Raw genomic sequence first — 12,908 nt, 5'->3', positions numbered from 1 at the left:
AAGAATTTAAAGCAAAATATTGGCCACAACAACTTGGGGCAAGGGAATAAAAGCCAGGATAAGCAACAGAGAGTCTAGAAAGCCTGAGGGGAAGAGGTCGAGAAAGGAGATACATGGGGGAATATGGTTGTTAAAAGCTCTCACATATATTGGGGAATAGAAAAGGCCAACAGCATGCTCAGGGCTCGATGCATACACAGAAAAGGCCTGAGAAACCCTAGTTTTCACCTCCAGCTGACCTCTAGCATCAGACAAGCATAAAGTGAAGACCAAGGCGGAATTGTAAATGGCCTGGCTAAGCCTTGAAAGAGTTCCCCCAAACCAAACCAATCTGTTATACCTCAGAAAATACTTTTTTTTGGTTTTGTTTCTCTTTTATTCTTTATGTTTCTTTTCATTTTTTCCCTTTTTATTTGCTCAAGGAATTTAAGAAAACTTTGTCAAAATGTTAGATGACCAATAGTTAATAGAACGTAGACTCCCGTGGCACATAGGACAAACAATAAAGATTTTACAAAAATGGTTTAGAAAAGTCACTAAGCAAACAAACAACAAAAACGCTCAACAAACTCATGGAATTGCAAGTGACCCCAAATAACCAAGACAATCTTGAAAAAGAAAAAGTTGTAGGACTCACAGTTCTGCATTTCAAAACTTACTACAATCCTACTCTATAGTACTAGCATGCAGACATATAGATCAGTGGAATAGAACTGAGTCCACAAATAAACTCATATGTCTATGTCCAGCTAATTTTTTACAAATGTGACAAAAACAATTAATGGGAAAATCATGGACTTTTCAACAATGATGCTGGATATCCACATGCAAAAGTATGAGGCTGGGCCTCCCTGGTGGCGCAAGTGGTTGAGAGTCCGCCTGCCGATGCAGGGGATACGGGTTCGTGCCCCGGTCTGGGAGGATCCCATATGCCGCGGAGCAGCTGGGCCCGTGAGCCATGGCCTCTGAGCCTGCACGTCCGGAGCCTGCGCGTCCGGAGCCTGTGCTCCGCAACGGGGGAGGCCACAACAGTGAGAGGCCCGCATACCGCAAAAAAAAAAAAAAAAAAAGTATGAGGCTGGACCATACCATATACCATATACAAAAATTAACTAAAAATGAACCAAAGGACTAAACTTAAGAGCTAATCTATATAAAACTCTTAGAAAGAAACATACCAAGGAATCTTTATGCTGTTAGACTTAGCAACTCTTAAATACGACAACCAAAGTACAAGCAGTGGGGCTTCCCTGGTGGCGCAGTGGTTGAGAGTCCGCCTGCCGATGCAGGGGACACGGGTTCGTGCCCTGGTCTGGGAGGATCCCACATGCCGTGAAGCAGCTGGGCCCATGAGCCATGGCCACTGAGCCTGCACGTCCGGAGCCTGTGCTCCACAACGGGAGAGGCCGCAACAGTGAGAGGCCCGCGTACCCCCCCCCCAAAAAAAAAAAAAAAAGTACAAGCAGCAAAAGAAAAATATAGATAAATTGGACTTCATCAAAATTAAAAACTTCTTTGCATCAAAAGACGCTACTGAGGAAGTGAATGTCGACTTACAGAAAGGAAGAAGGTATTTGCTAATCATGTATCTGGTAAGGACCAAGTATCCAAAATACATACCAAACTCTTACAGTTCAACAATACAAAGACAAACATCCCAATTTAAAAAATGGGCAAACATTCTGAATATACATTTGTTCAAAGGAGATATGCAAATCCTCAAAAATACATGAAAAGTTACTCAAAACATCATTAGCCGTCAGAGACATGCAAATCAAAACCAGAAAGTATTGCTTCTTACCCACTAGGATGGCTATAATAATAATATTTTTTAAAAATGGAAAACAACAAAGATTAACAAAGGAGGTGCAGATATTGGACTCCTCATATTAGTGGCAGGAATATAAAATGTACAAATTTCCATAATTAGTGGCAGAAATGTAAAACAGCGCAGCAACTGTGAAAAAGAGTTTGGCAGTTCCTCACAAAGTTAGACAGAATTATATGACCCAGAAATTCCATTCCTGGTATATACCAAAATAATTGAAAATGAGTATTCAAAATTTGTACACCAATGTTCGTAGAAGCACTAGCTAGTCACAATAGCCAATAGGTGGTTAAGACCCAAATGTTCACTAATGAATGGATAGACAAGTTATGTTATATCCATGCAATAGAATATTTTTATGCTATAAAAAAGAATAAAGTACTAATACATGCTACAACATGGAGGAAACTTTAAAACTTTATGCTAAGAGAAAGAAGCCAGACACAAAATGTCACAAATTGTATAATTACACCTGCATGAAATTTCCATAATAGGCAAAACCATAGAGACAGAAAGAAGATTAGTGGTTTGCAGGGCCTGGGGGGGAGGGGGAAACAGGGAATGACTGCTTCATGGGTATGAGAATTTCCCTTTGGGGTGATGAAAAAGATTTGGAACCAGCTAGAGGTGATGGCTGCTCAATATTGTGAATGTTCTGAATGCTACTAAACTGTGTACTTTAAAATGGTTGATTTTATGTTCTGTGAGTTTTTCCATAAAAGAAAAAGTTAGTTGAAAAAATGAACAAAAATTAGAGGAAAATCAAAGAAATCAAAGATAGTTATTTTAAAAGATCAGTAAAGATGATAAACCTCTAAGTTATCTGGTGAGAGATAACACAAATTACCCATATAAGCAATGCAAAAGGGTACATCACAACAAATCCCACATACACAAAAGCAAATTAAAGAAACATTATGAACAACTTTATGCCAATAGTGTTGACAATCAGATTAAATTAACAAATTCCTTGAAAGACCCAAGAACAAACAGAAAATCTGAATAAGATTATATCTATTAAAAATGGCATCACTATTTCTCCAAAATAGTGCAACCACTTTGGAGGACCATTTAACTGTTTGACTGTTTCTTATAAAGCTAAGCATATACCTGTCCTATGACCTAGCAGTTTCACCCCTAAGTATTTACCCAAAAGAAATTAAAACATAAGTATTCCAAAAGATTTGTACAATATTGTTCATTGTATGTCTAGTCATAAAAGCAAGAAATTGAAAACAATGCACATGTCTATCAACAGGAGAATGGTTTAAAATAAGGTATTATATTCAAATAACAGAATATTACTCTGCAATCAAAAGGACCAAACCACTGATACAAACACCAACAGCATACATTGCACAGATATAATGGTGAGCAAAATAAGCCAGTCATAAAAGAGTATAGACTGTATTATTCAAAGTATATGAAATCCATAGCAAACAAAATTATGTGGTGATGACAGAAACCAGATCAACTGTTCCCTCTGGAAAGTGCTGACTAGAAAAAGGCATGAGGAACTGTCTGGGATTCTAGAAATATTTTACATCTCATTTCAGGTGACGGTTGTATCTGTGTATACTTTTGTAAATTATACCCATCCTTATACTCTGTTTTTAACTGCTTTTAACTCTGTGTCATAACCCAGCATTTTCCCATCAGTATCCAGAAATAGGGAAGTTCAGGAATCTTTTCTAAAGAACTAGCTGGGAACTAAAATGTATACCTAGCCTTGGCATTTACCTAGGGAAAAAATATCTCAGGCAACTAGGACAATGGCTTTTTTCTCTGTCCTGCATAATTGCAAGGCTTTTATTAGATTATAAAATTTCTACCAGTTAACTGTACACTTATAAGTCCCTTTTTATGATATAATCATGCAGCCATTAATGTGAATATTTCAATTTTTTTAACTCAGAAAAGTAGTAAACTGGAAATCAAAACAACTGAAGTTAAAGAATGTGTTAATTTAAATAGATTAAAAAAAATTCTTCCAAATTAAAGAAATGAACCAAAGCTATAAAGTTAGTTTATTGGCTTAATCTAAATCTCATAAAGTAAAATTCAGGAATATAATGTAAAGTAAGAAAAATTGCCTTTTGAAATAAGAACAATGTTTACTTTATCTCTCCATCCCTACAAAAAAAAGTTAAGGATATTTCATGTGTTGAAAGCATATGCATCTACATGCACTTTCCACTGAGCAGTCCCATTCCACTATTAGATTCAAAACACCAACACTGACAGTGAAGGAATAAAGAGAACTTACATTTTATTGTTACTGAATTAGATGTGACACCCGCCTCTTGGGGCCCTATCTGAACTGAAGCCCCCTGGCTCTGTCAGTGAGTTCTTTTCCGCTCAGGTACTTGCTGCCTATAAGAAAACAATTTGGTGCAAGAGAGACAGGCTTTTGTCCAGTGGCCAGAGAATGGAGAAAGGGAGCTCTTGTTCTAGAAGTATCTTCTCCCTAACTAAAGGTCAGGGGAAAGTTTTTACAGGAAAGGGGTTAAGCGTAGGGAGCCAGGTGGAATCTGACATCATCTTTTTTTTTTTTTTTTTTTTGCGCGATACGCGGGCCTCTCACTGTTGTGGCCTCTCCCGTTGCGGAGCACAGGCTCCGGACACGCAGGCTCAGCGGCCATGGCTTACGGGCCCAGCTGCTCCGTGGCATGTGGGATCTTCCCGGACCGGGGCACGAACCCGTGTCCCCTGCATCGCCAGGCAGACTCTCAACCACTGCGCCACCAAGGAAGCCCCTGACGTCATCTTAATTCTAAGAACAGGCAGGGAGTTTCAAGAATGCGGTCCACTCCTTCTTTCTATCATTACATGGTCAGGACCACCCAGCAATGGTGCAGGAGGTGAGCAGATCTTAGCATGATAATGTGTGTATAAGGAGAAAAGCGGTGAACTTTAGCCTACTTTGTCGGCCATTTTGGATCAAGCTGGTTTGGTCTGGTTTTGCTGCAGGCTTTTGTGGCTTCCTGTTTTCCTGTTGATAAAACACATCTAGCCGGGCTTCCCTGGTGGCGCAGTGGTTGAGAGTCCACCTGCCGATGGAGGGGACACGGGTTCGTGCCCCGGTCCGGGAAGATCCCACATCCCGTGCAGCGGCTGGGCCTGTGAGCCATGGCCGCTGAGCCTGCGTGTCCGGAGCCTGTGCTCCGCAACGGGTGAGGGCACAACGGTGAGAGGCCCACGTACCGCAAAAAAAAAAAAAAAACCAAAAAACAAAAAACCCCCACACATCTAGCCTATAACGTTAAAGATGGTTTCTGCATCTGGGCCTGGGGCTGCCTAGTGTGGATGACATTATGAATTCGGATGCTTTAGGAAAAAATGGCAAAATCACAAATGTCAGGATGTATATTTTCAAATGGTTGTTGAAATGAAGGTGCAGTTAGGACTAGTTGATCGATCCATTCTGTGAAGCACTAGACTTGATTGATCTTTGTTCATTTTCTGTGTGTGTGTGTGTGTGTGTGTGTGTGTGTGTGTGTGTGCATGCTTAGATTTTTTTAAATGACTGAATGAACTGATTATCATGGTGTTATGCTAGACACACACTTATTTCTGTGATTAAAAATAAAATAAAACACTATACTTGTATTATGCAACAGCAGATAAGTTAGTCTATAAAAGCATTCACTTGAATAGGTTTTCACTTGATTAATAATGGATGTGTAAGGATCAATTGTTTTATATGTTGTCTTCTTGAAATGATTTGAAAGAACAAGCAGACTATGATATATTCCCTCAGAGATTCTTTGCCCTCTAGCCAAAGACTGCCAAGGAACACACCTGTAGTTGAACCAGTTGGATTTACTACTCATTGTAGTGAGGGAGGATGCACACCCTGGAGAATCACGGTGTATCTTAGTAAGAGAGTGTTAGAAAGAATTTATTAAGGGATTTCAGCTTTGATTAGGTGATTTGGAAGATTGGATGTTGTCAAAAATCAGGGGCAATCCTATAATTGTGTGTTGTAATAAGTCTTCTTTAAAGGGAGGCCAAGGATGAAACTATATTTGGTAAAGAAGTAACATTTTGTCTGAGAGCATATATATGATATCTTATAGGTGACACAGTGACCTTGTTTTGGTCTTTGCTTAAACAAAATTATGAGTGGCCTTCTTTTGTCTCACTCTGTCATGGTCTCAGAGTGACCTTGTCTGATGGTGGTGTTCTATGAGACTGTTTATGTCCAACAGAAGAACAACATGGACAAGCTGTGAGTGCCGGGCCAGCTTCCAAAAAGCCCTCAGGCCTAGCTTTAAGCATCAGACCAGTACCCAGAGGTCAGGGGCTACTTTTTTCTTTCTCACACTTGACCATAAAAAATACAGAATTGAAGATACTGCTCTTAAAATAATTTTTAAGGATATATGATGAGAATAAAGACTAACAGAGAATCTAAAAAAGAATGAATATATGTATATGTATAATTGAATCGCTTTCCTGTACACCTGAAACTAACACAACATTGTAAATCAACTATACTCCAATAAAATTTTTAAAAAAAGACTCACAGAGAAAGGAGTAAACAAGCAGCATGGAAGAATTAAACATGAAGCTGCATACTGGTTGTTACAGTTTTTGATGAGTATATGAGCCTTGTGGAATCCCCATCTCCAAACATCATGCATATGTAAGAGTGGAAAAATTTTCTCTTTTTCCCTTCTAGTTTCTTTGGCTGGTCTAATAATTAAATGGATATAAAACAGTTTAACAGATTTATGTATATGTATATATATAGTTATATATAATTAATAAACAGAAACCTGAATTAAATAGACTGAAGACACCAGAAGGGGGAGCTCTCATGCCCTGTAATGATAGCAGATCCCAACAGGAAGAAGGAAGACTCCTCTTCTTTCCTGCCAAGGACTCAGCCAATGAAAAGCCACGGACTCTTTGTTTACTATAGCCCTCCCAACTTCCTTTTCCTCTCTATAAAAGTGTTCTTCCCTTGCTGTGCAGGGACTTGCACATGGCTCACCATGGTTGCAGACCCTGAATTGTAATTCTTTGCTGATCCCATCTTTGCTGGAGAAATATCAGGTAGTTTATTTTTTTAGGTCAAAAATATATAAAGAGATTTATTATATTTATTATAAGGAATTGGCTCATGGGATTATGGAGGCTGGTGAATACAAAATCTGCAGTGTGGGCCAGCCAACTGGAGACCCAGGAGAGCTGATAGTGCAGATGAAGTCTGAAGGCAGTCTGCTGGATAATTCACAAGTTGGAAAGATTAAGTTTATTGGTAGTTTTAGGTTCTTCTATGGTTGTATTTAGCCTGAGAGAAGGAGAAATACTGATAAAGAGCAGGCTAGGAAAAAAAGAGAAAGTAGGACTTCAAATTAAAAATAATCATTAGTAAACTCTTATCTCTATCATTTGGAATCTATTTAAGCTTCTTTGAGCACTGTGTTTTTCCTCCTCCGATAAAAACTCAACGATAGGCAAACGGAAGCAAAATACACTACCCTAAAATATTCCTCTTGGGCATAAGGATTATCTTGAGCTGGTTATTTTTAAGAAACAGCAGATACAGGAGAAGCTCTGAAAACTCAGTAGAAGTTACCTTTTTGCAAGACACATTTACATTTATAAGGGAAATCTCCGTTTTAAGGGTGTCTCCCTCTGTGTACCAGGAAGAGGAGGATGACTAAATCTCTAGAAAATTTTATCAATGGAAAAGGCAAAAATTTAAATCTGTATAACAATCATACTCTTGTTTACTGTATTTTTCCTGGTAACCTCCCATAACTGATACCACACCCACCTCCAAATCTTCTTTTGTCTTTAGCTGGAAATGGTATTTAAGGTGATGCTTGGGTTATTTCACAGAGTTACTCAGTTTTTCTGAGTATCTCTCAGGTATACAGGAGGTATGCATGTGTTGACTGAAAGGAAAACGAACAATGTAAGAGCTGTGTGTTGAGTTTTATTCAGGGTCTTACTGAGGACTGTAGCCAAGGAGACAGCCTCTCAGTTGCTCTGAGAAACTTCTCTGAGGAAATAGGGAGAGAAGCCAGTTTATATATGATTTTGGCTAGGGAATATGTGCAGTCAAGCATACATCTCAGTAAAAAGGTTAGTCACAAGGATCAGATATCTGTGCTTTTCTATGTATGGAAAAATGCAAGAATATGGCTTAATTAAATTTTTTCCAGAGATATACCTAACTATCCAAGGGTCTGTTTTTCCAAAGCACAGAGTGCTTTATCCTGTTTTTTTTCATCCTGAAATCTTTTCAGGGTGCACAGTCGGTCAGTGACTGCAGTGGCTAATAATCCTTGTAGAACCAGATGGTGAGTAACATTCTTTGTTTTACACATGTTGTTAAACTTACGTTTATTTTTCTCCTGTTAATGTCTTCAGTTACAGAGGGGACCTCAGCTAAGATGGTAGAGGGAAAGTTATTTTTCTGCCCCTACCTAGGGGTGACGTAAAACTGCCCACGGTCTGAAGGCTTGCCTTAAGGATCCTCATTGACAAACCCAAAAAGATGAATGTGAATGTGCAGTACTATGCGTCCTCTCCAAATTTACACTCTCAGATTTTACCAAGTCACTTTCCTCAAGATAAACCAACAGACTCACACTTGTTTGCACACCTAATTTAGAGTCAAACAGACCTAGTTTCAAATTCCAGTCTTACACTATTAAGGGCAAATTACTCAACCACAATGAGCCTCAGCTCTCTTGTTTATAAAACTGGAATTATATTAATAGTTCATAGATACATTTCAAGTTCTACATGAGATTAAAAAATGCAAAACAGGGCCTCCCTGGTGGCGCAAGTGGTTGAGAGTCCGCCTGCCGATGCAGGGGATACGGGTTCGTGCCCCGGTCTGGGAGGATCCCATATGCCGCGGAGCGGCTGGGCCCGTGAGCCATGGCCGCTGAGCCTGCGCGTCCGGAGCCTGTGCCCCGCAACGGGGGAGGCCACAACAGTGAGAGGCCCGCATACCGCAAAAAAAAAAAAAAAAAAAATGCAAAACATGTTGGACACAGCCCAAGAAAAGACAGCTGCTATTATCATTACTGTTCCTATTATTGTTAGTATTATTAAATTGTTATGCCCACAGTCTACATTCTGATTATACAATAGAGTTGGTATACTTCATGTCCTTCAGACAATAGCAGACAGTTCCCTAAAAGCCATGTGGGCAAGGACTGTTTGTTGCTAAATATAGATAGGTTTCATAAACTTTAAACACTAAAGTTGTGGCTGTATCCTTTTGCTTAAGAAGAATTCTATTCTACCTCTCCATGAAGGTGAGACAATGAAATATTTGTGTATAGGAACAGTGTTTTCTATACAATATCATACTGAATAATTTTTCTTACACAAAAATAAATAAAATATTAAGACTACCAACACTTTATAATAGTTTATGGCTAAGATTTAGTCGTTGGAAAACAGACAAGTAGGTAGCCTAAATGGTGGTCCATTAAGATGATAAAAGTATCTAAATAATGCTACAATAAACATCTGATTTTAAACAATTTGTTTTCCCAGGGAACTCATTAGTATGATATGGGTACAAAATGCATCTTTAATGATAACGTAGTAATTTGGTACAATTGATTAAAAGAACTTTTTACACCAATGGCATCACCTTGTTACTGAACTCAGGTTTGGCTGTTCTCTGCTCAAAAGCCAATAACAGAGAGGCAAGTGTCAATAGAAAGGAAAGATTCTTTAATCAGAAAAGCTGGCAATCTGGGGAGACCAACTCCCAGAATTCTGCTCAGCCATGGCAGTTTTTAAAGGGAAAAGGGGGAGGGGTAGAATCTCAGTGAAACATCAAGGCAGGAGTTTGGATTCTTCATCATTCTCCACTACGTGCAGGCTGAACGACTCTCTCTTTAGATGTTGTCTTGCTCATGTGATCTGCCTGCAGGATTGCTAAAGGGGTTGTTGGGGGTAGAGAGCTAGTCATTCTTTACTTAATTCTTCTGAATCAACAGGTTAATTACGTTCTTTCAAGGTTAGAGGGGAACAGAAACGGGCAAACAGGAAAGAGGTAAAGAGCTGCTTTCAATTCCCCACTGTCAAACATCATTCCATTTCTATGGGATTAGGGATGAAGGTCTATTTTCTGTAACTTCTTCATGCTGACAAAGCGTACCATATCCTTAGAGTGGAAGATGTCAACACGGGTCTGTAGCATCTTTGCTGACAATTTTAGTTGCCTGATTATATATATGGGCAGAGCAAGCTACAATTATTTTGATGCCCACAAAGATATCTATATCTTATTATGAGCAATAATGTTAATCCCATTCTCTTGTGCCCAGTGCTTGGAATTGTGCTAGCCATAGATTCAGTACTGCTCAAGATGGATCAGCTTATGTCATGTCTATAGTCTGGTCATCATGCAGTGAGCTTGTTTTCTCCTCTGGTTGCAGTTATAGTATCTATAAAACAACTCAGGAATGTGCATCAGACACTGAGTCTGTGACTCTATTTTCCTAATCTTTAACTGCTCAGTTTTGTACTTGGGGGGCCCTGTAGGGTTCTGCTGGGTTCCAATCTGACCTTTTGTTTTGTTTTAAGGTATAAAAGACAGATATAGGAGTAAAGAAAATAAAAAATAATTTGGTTTTGGAAATTTTATGATACTCTCCCACACTCCTCAACCTCAGCGTCCCTCCACCCACCTACCACTCCTGAGAATACCAGAGAACAAAATACTAATTTTGCATGAAATCATAGTCAGTTTGCACTTGGCATTCTATGCAAATTTCTGGTTACAACACGTAAGAGTGAGCTTTCAGAAGCAGAGAAAGTTCATGATAGGGCAATTCAATCAGTATGGCACCAGACGTCCTCAAAGCAGCTCTGTCTGGAAGCAAGTTCTTCAATATTTTGAGGAAAAATTATTTCCAACCTTGAATTCTTTATCAACTAATCAAAAGTATAGAATTTCCAGATGTACAATATCTCAAATAATTTGCTTCCATTACATCCCTTTTAAGTAAGTGATAGATGCATTCCACCAAAATAAGGGAGGAAAGCAAGAAACAGAAATAAATGGGATCCAGAAAGAGGGAATTGGTGAAAGAAATGAAGGCTTAGATAACAAATGTTCCAAATTGAAATAGAATGATGGAGGGCTCCAGGAAAGCTATCTCCAAGAAAGAGAGAAAAGTAATAGATTACCAATGGTATTTGTATGTATTGAGAGGAAATTTACACTTTTGGAGAATTAGTCATAAGTATACACATTTTTAAAAGGGAGACAAAAGGAATTTAGGGAAATAAAAATTGTAACAGGAAGGATGCGAAATTATTCTCAATTAATGGATCAGTTGTGAATCTAATTTAATTATATTTATACCCCAAATTTCGTAATTAGCCTTGTAGAAGTGTTTACTTTTTAATTATGACTTAATAATTAATAAAAAAATGTAAAATGTCACCCAAAGAGTTTAGTTCAGAATTTCTATATTTCTACTGATGAGTCAAATTCATTTACAGTAGAAGTCAAAATTACAGAATCTTCTGGTCAGTCTGGCTTGGGTTGATTCTGCCTTTTTAACTAAATGCATTCCATATCATTTCTAAATGATAAACAGATTTATTTGTGCTTTTATTTGCTTAAGGAAGCAAAAATTAATTTTAGGGTAGTTATTGTCTTCCATCAGGGCCACTTGGCTTTGCCTTTGTTCTGTTCCTTTCTATATATATTTGATACAATTTCATGTAGAGTCCTCCATGTGATTTTTTTAACTTTTGAATTCTAAAAGGCATCAATGCAATTGTTAAAGCAAATGTAAATAGAAAGTTCATTTGCATATTTAAGCACCACAGAACCAGGATATACAAACACAAATTCTTTTGTCAATATCAACTTGCATAAAATCAGAGACACAGATAAGCTGATTATTTAGAAGCACAACTGGTAATATTGGGGACACTCTGAGTGCTTGCCCTTTGGTACAAGTAAAGAAATTAGTAAAAATGCCCACACTTGAGGTTTTATGATTTTTACATTGAAATATGAAAGTTTAGCCATGGATAAATTTCGTATTCTAGGATTAGCATAGGAGGCAAAGAACAGAGAAAAATCTTGTTATTTACACGATGGAACAAGTCACAACTCTGATGCATGAACAGGGCTAGCCTCAAACGTAGATATAGTCAATAATTAATTACCCACATGGTGTGATTCATACAATTCACCCAAAATAGTCTCCATCTAGCAGTGCAGAAAAAAAATCCACACTAGCAACTCAGTATTGAATGTTATCTTGTCACTTACATAAAAATCTTTTTAAAAATGAAAGGAGTTCCATAATTATTCCTAATAGTGTGTGGTTTGATAAGATTTATTTCCTCTCTGACATGAAATATGGGTTGGGCAACATGAGAGTACCAGGGAGAGGCTATGATATGTAGGGTGGAGTAAAGGGATTGGTGAAATGGGTGAAAGAAAAGTAAAACTAGGGCATTAATAATATATTTTCCCTAATTTCATAATTTTAGTTCCAGTTATGTTAAAAAATAATCCCAAAATAAGGTGATAGTGTAAGTCATCCCAAGATAGATCATAGGGCTGGTTGCATTATGATACAGACCTATAATCTAAAAAAAAAAAAGCCATCTAAAGTCTAGATAGTTGTAAAGTGGCTGCAAATAGTGTCAACAATCAGGAAAATTCTTAGTTGGGTTGTATTTTCTAACCGTGTTCCTCTATTCTACCTCCCCTCATAATACACATCCTACAAACATTTTCTGAGTTCTATTTCCCACACCCTGAAGTTAGTACTCTGCTAGACTGTAATCCCTTAAAATACATTGTCTCTTCTTCCTTTTCTTCCTCATTCAAATCCTACACAGTCTTTGAAGTTCAGGTCAGTTTCAGTTTTCTTTGAGATGCAAAATTTATTCCAGAGAATTAAGCAGTGTCTTGTGTTGTACACTGCTAATTTCACTTGTGTTAATTCTGTAGAAGAGCAAAGTTTGCCTAAATTATTCAACATTCTTTTAGGCAGTTAGTAGGAAGGTCAAGGGTTCTTCCTGTTCTTTTGGACTTTGATTGTTTTCAGCTCAAAATAATCCT

General features: G+C 38.0%; 1 long non-coding RNA gene across 1 annotated transcript in view; it reads left to right on the top strand.

Moving 5' to 3' along the window:
* The first annotated feature begins 6,811 nt into the window (after positions 1-6,811).
* LOC132482092 (uncharacterized) overlaps positions 6,812-12,908 on the top strand; it is a 53,132-nt gene continuing 47,035 nt past the window's right edge. The window contains exon 1 of the long non-coding RNA XR_009530871.1: positions 6,812-6,889. This is a non-coding gene — a long non-coding RNA (uncharacterized LOC132482092). The remainder of the gene's footprint in view (positions 6,890-12,908) is intronic.

Source organism: Mesoplodon densirostris, chromosome X, assembly GCF_025265405.1.
Source record: "Mesoplodon densirostris isolate mMesDen1 chromosome X, mMesDen1 primary haplotype, whole genome shotgun sequence".
Classification (NCBI taxonomy): Eukaryota; Metazoa; Chordata; class Mammalia; order Artiodactyla; family Ziphiidae; genus Mesoplodon; species Mesoplodon densirostris.
The sequence above is the reverse complement of the archived record's forward strand: the minus strand, read 5'-3'. Positions and strand labels throughout refer to the sequence as shown.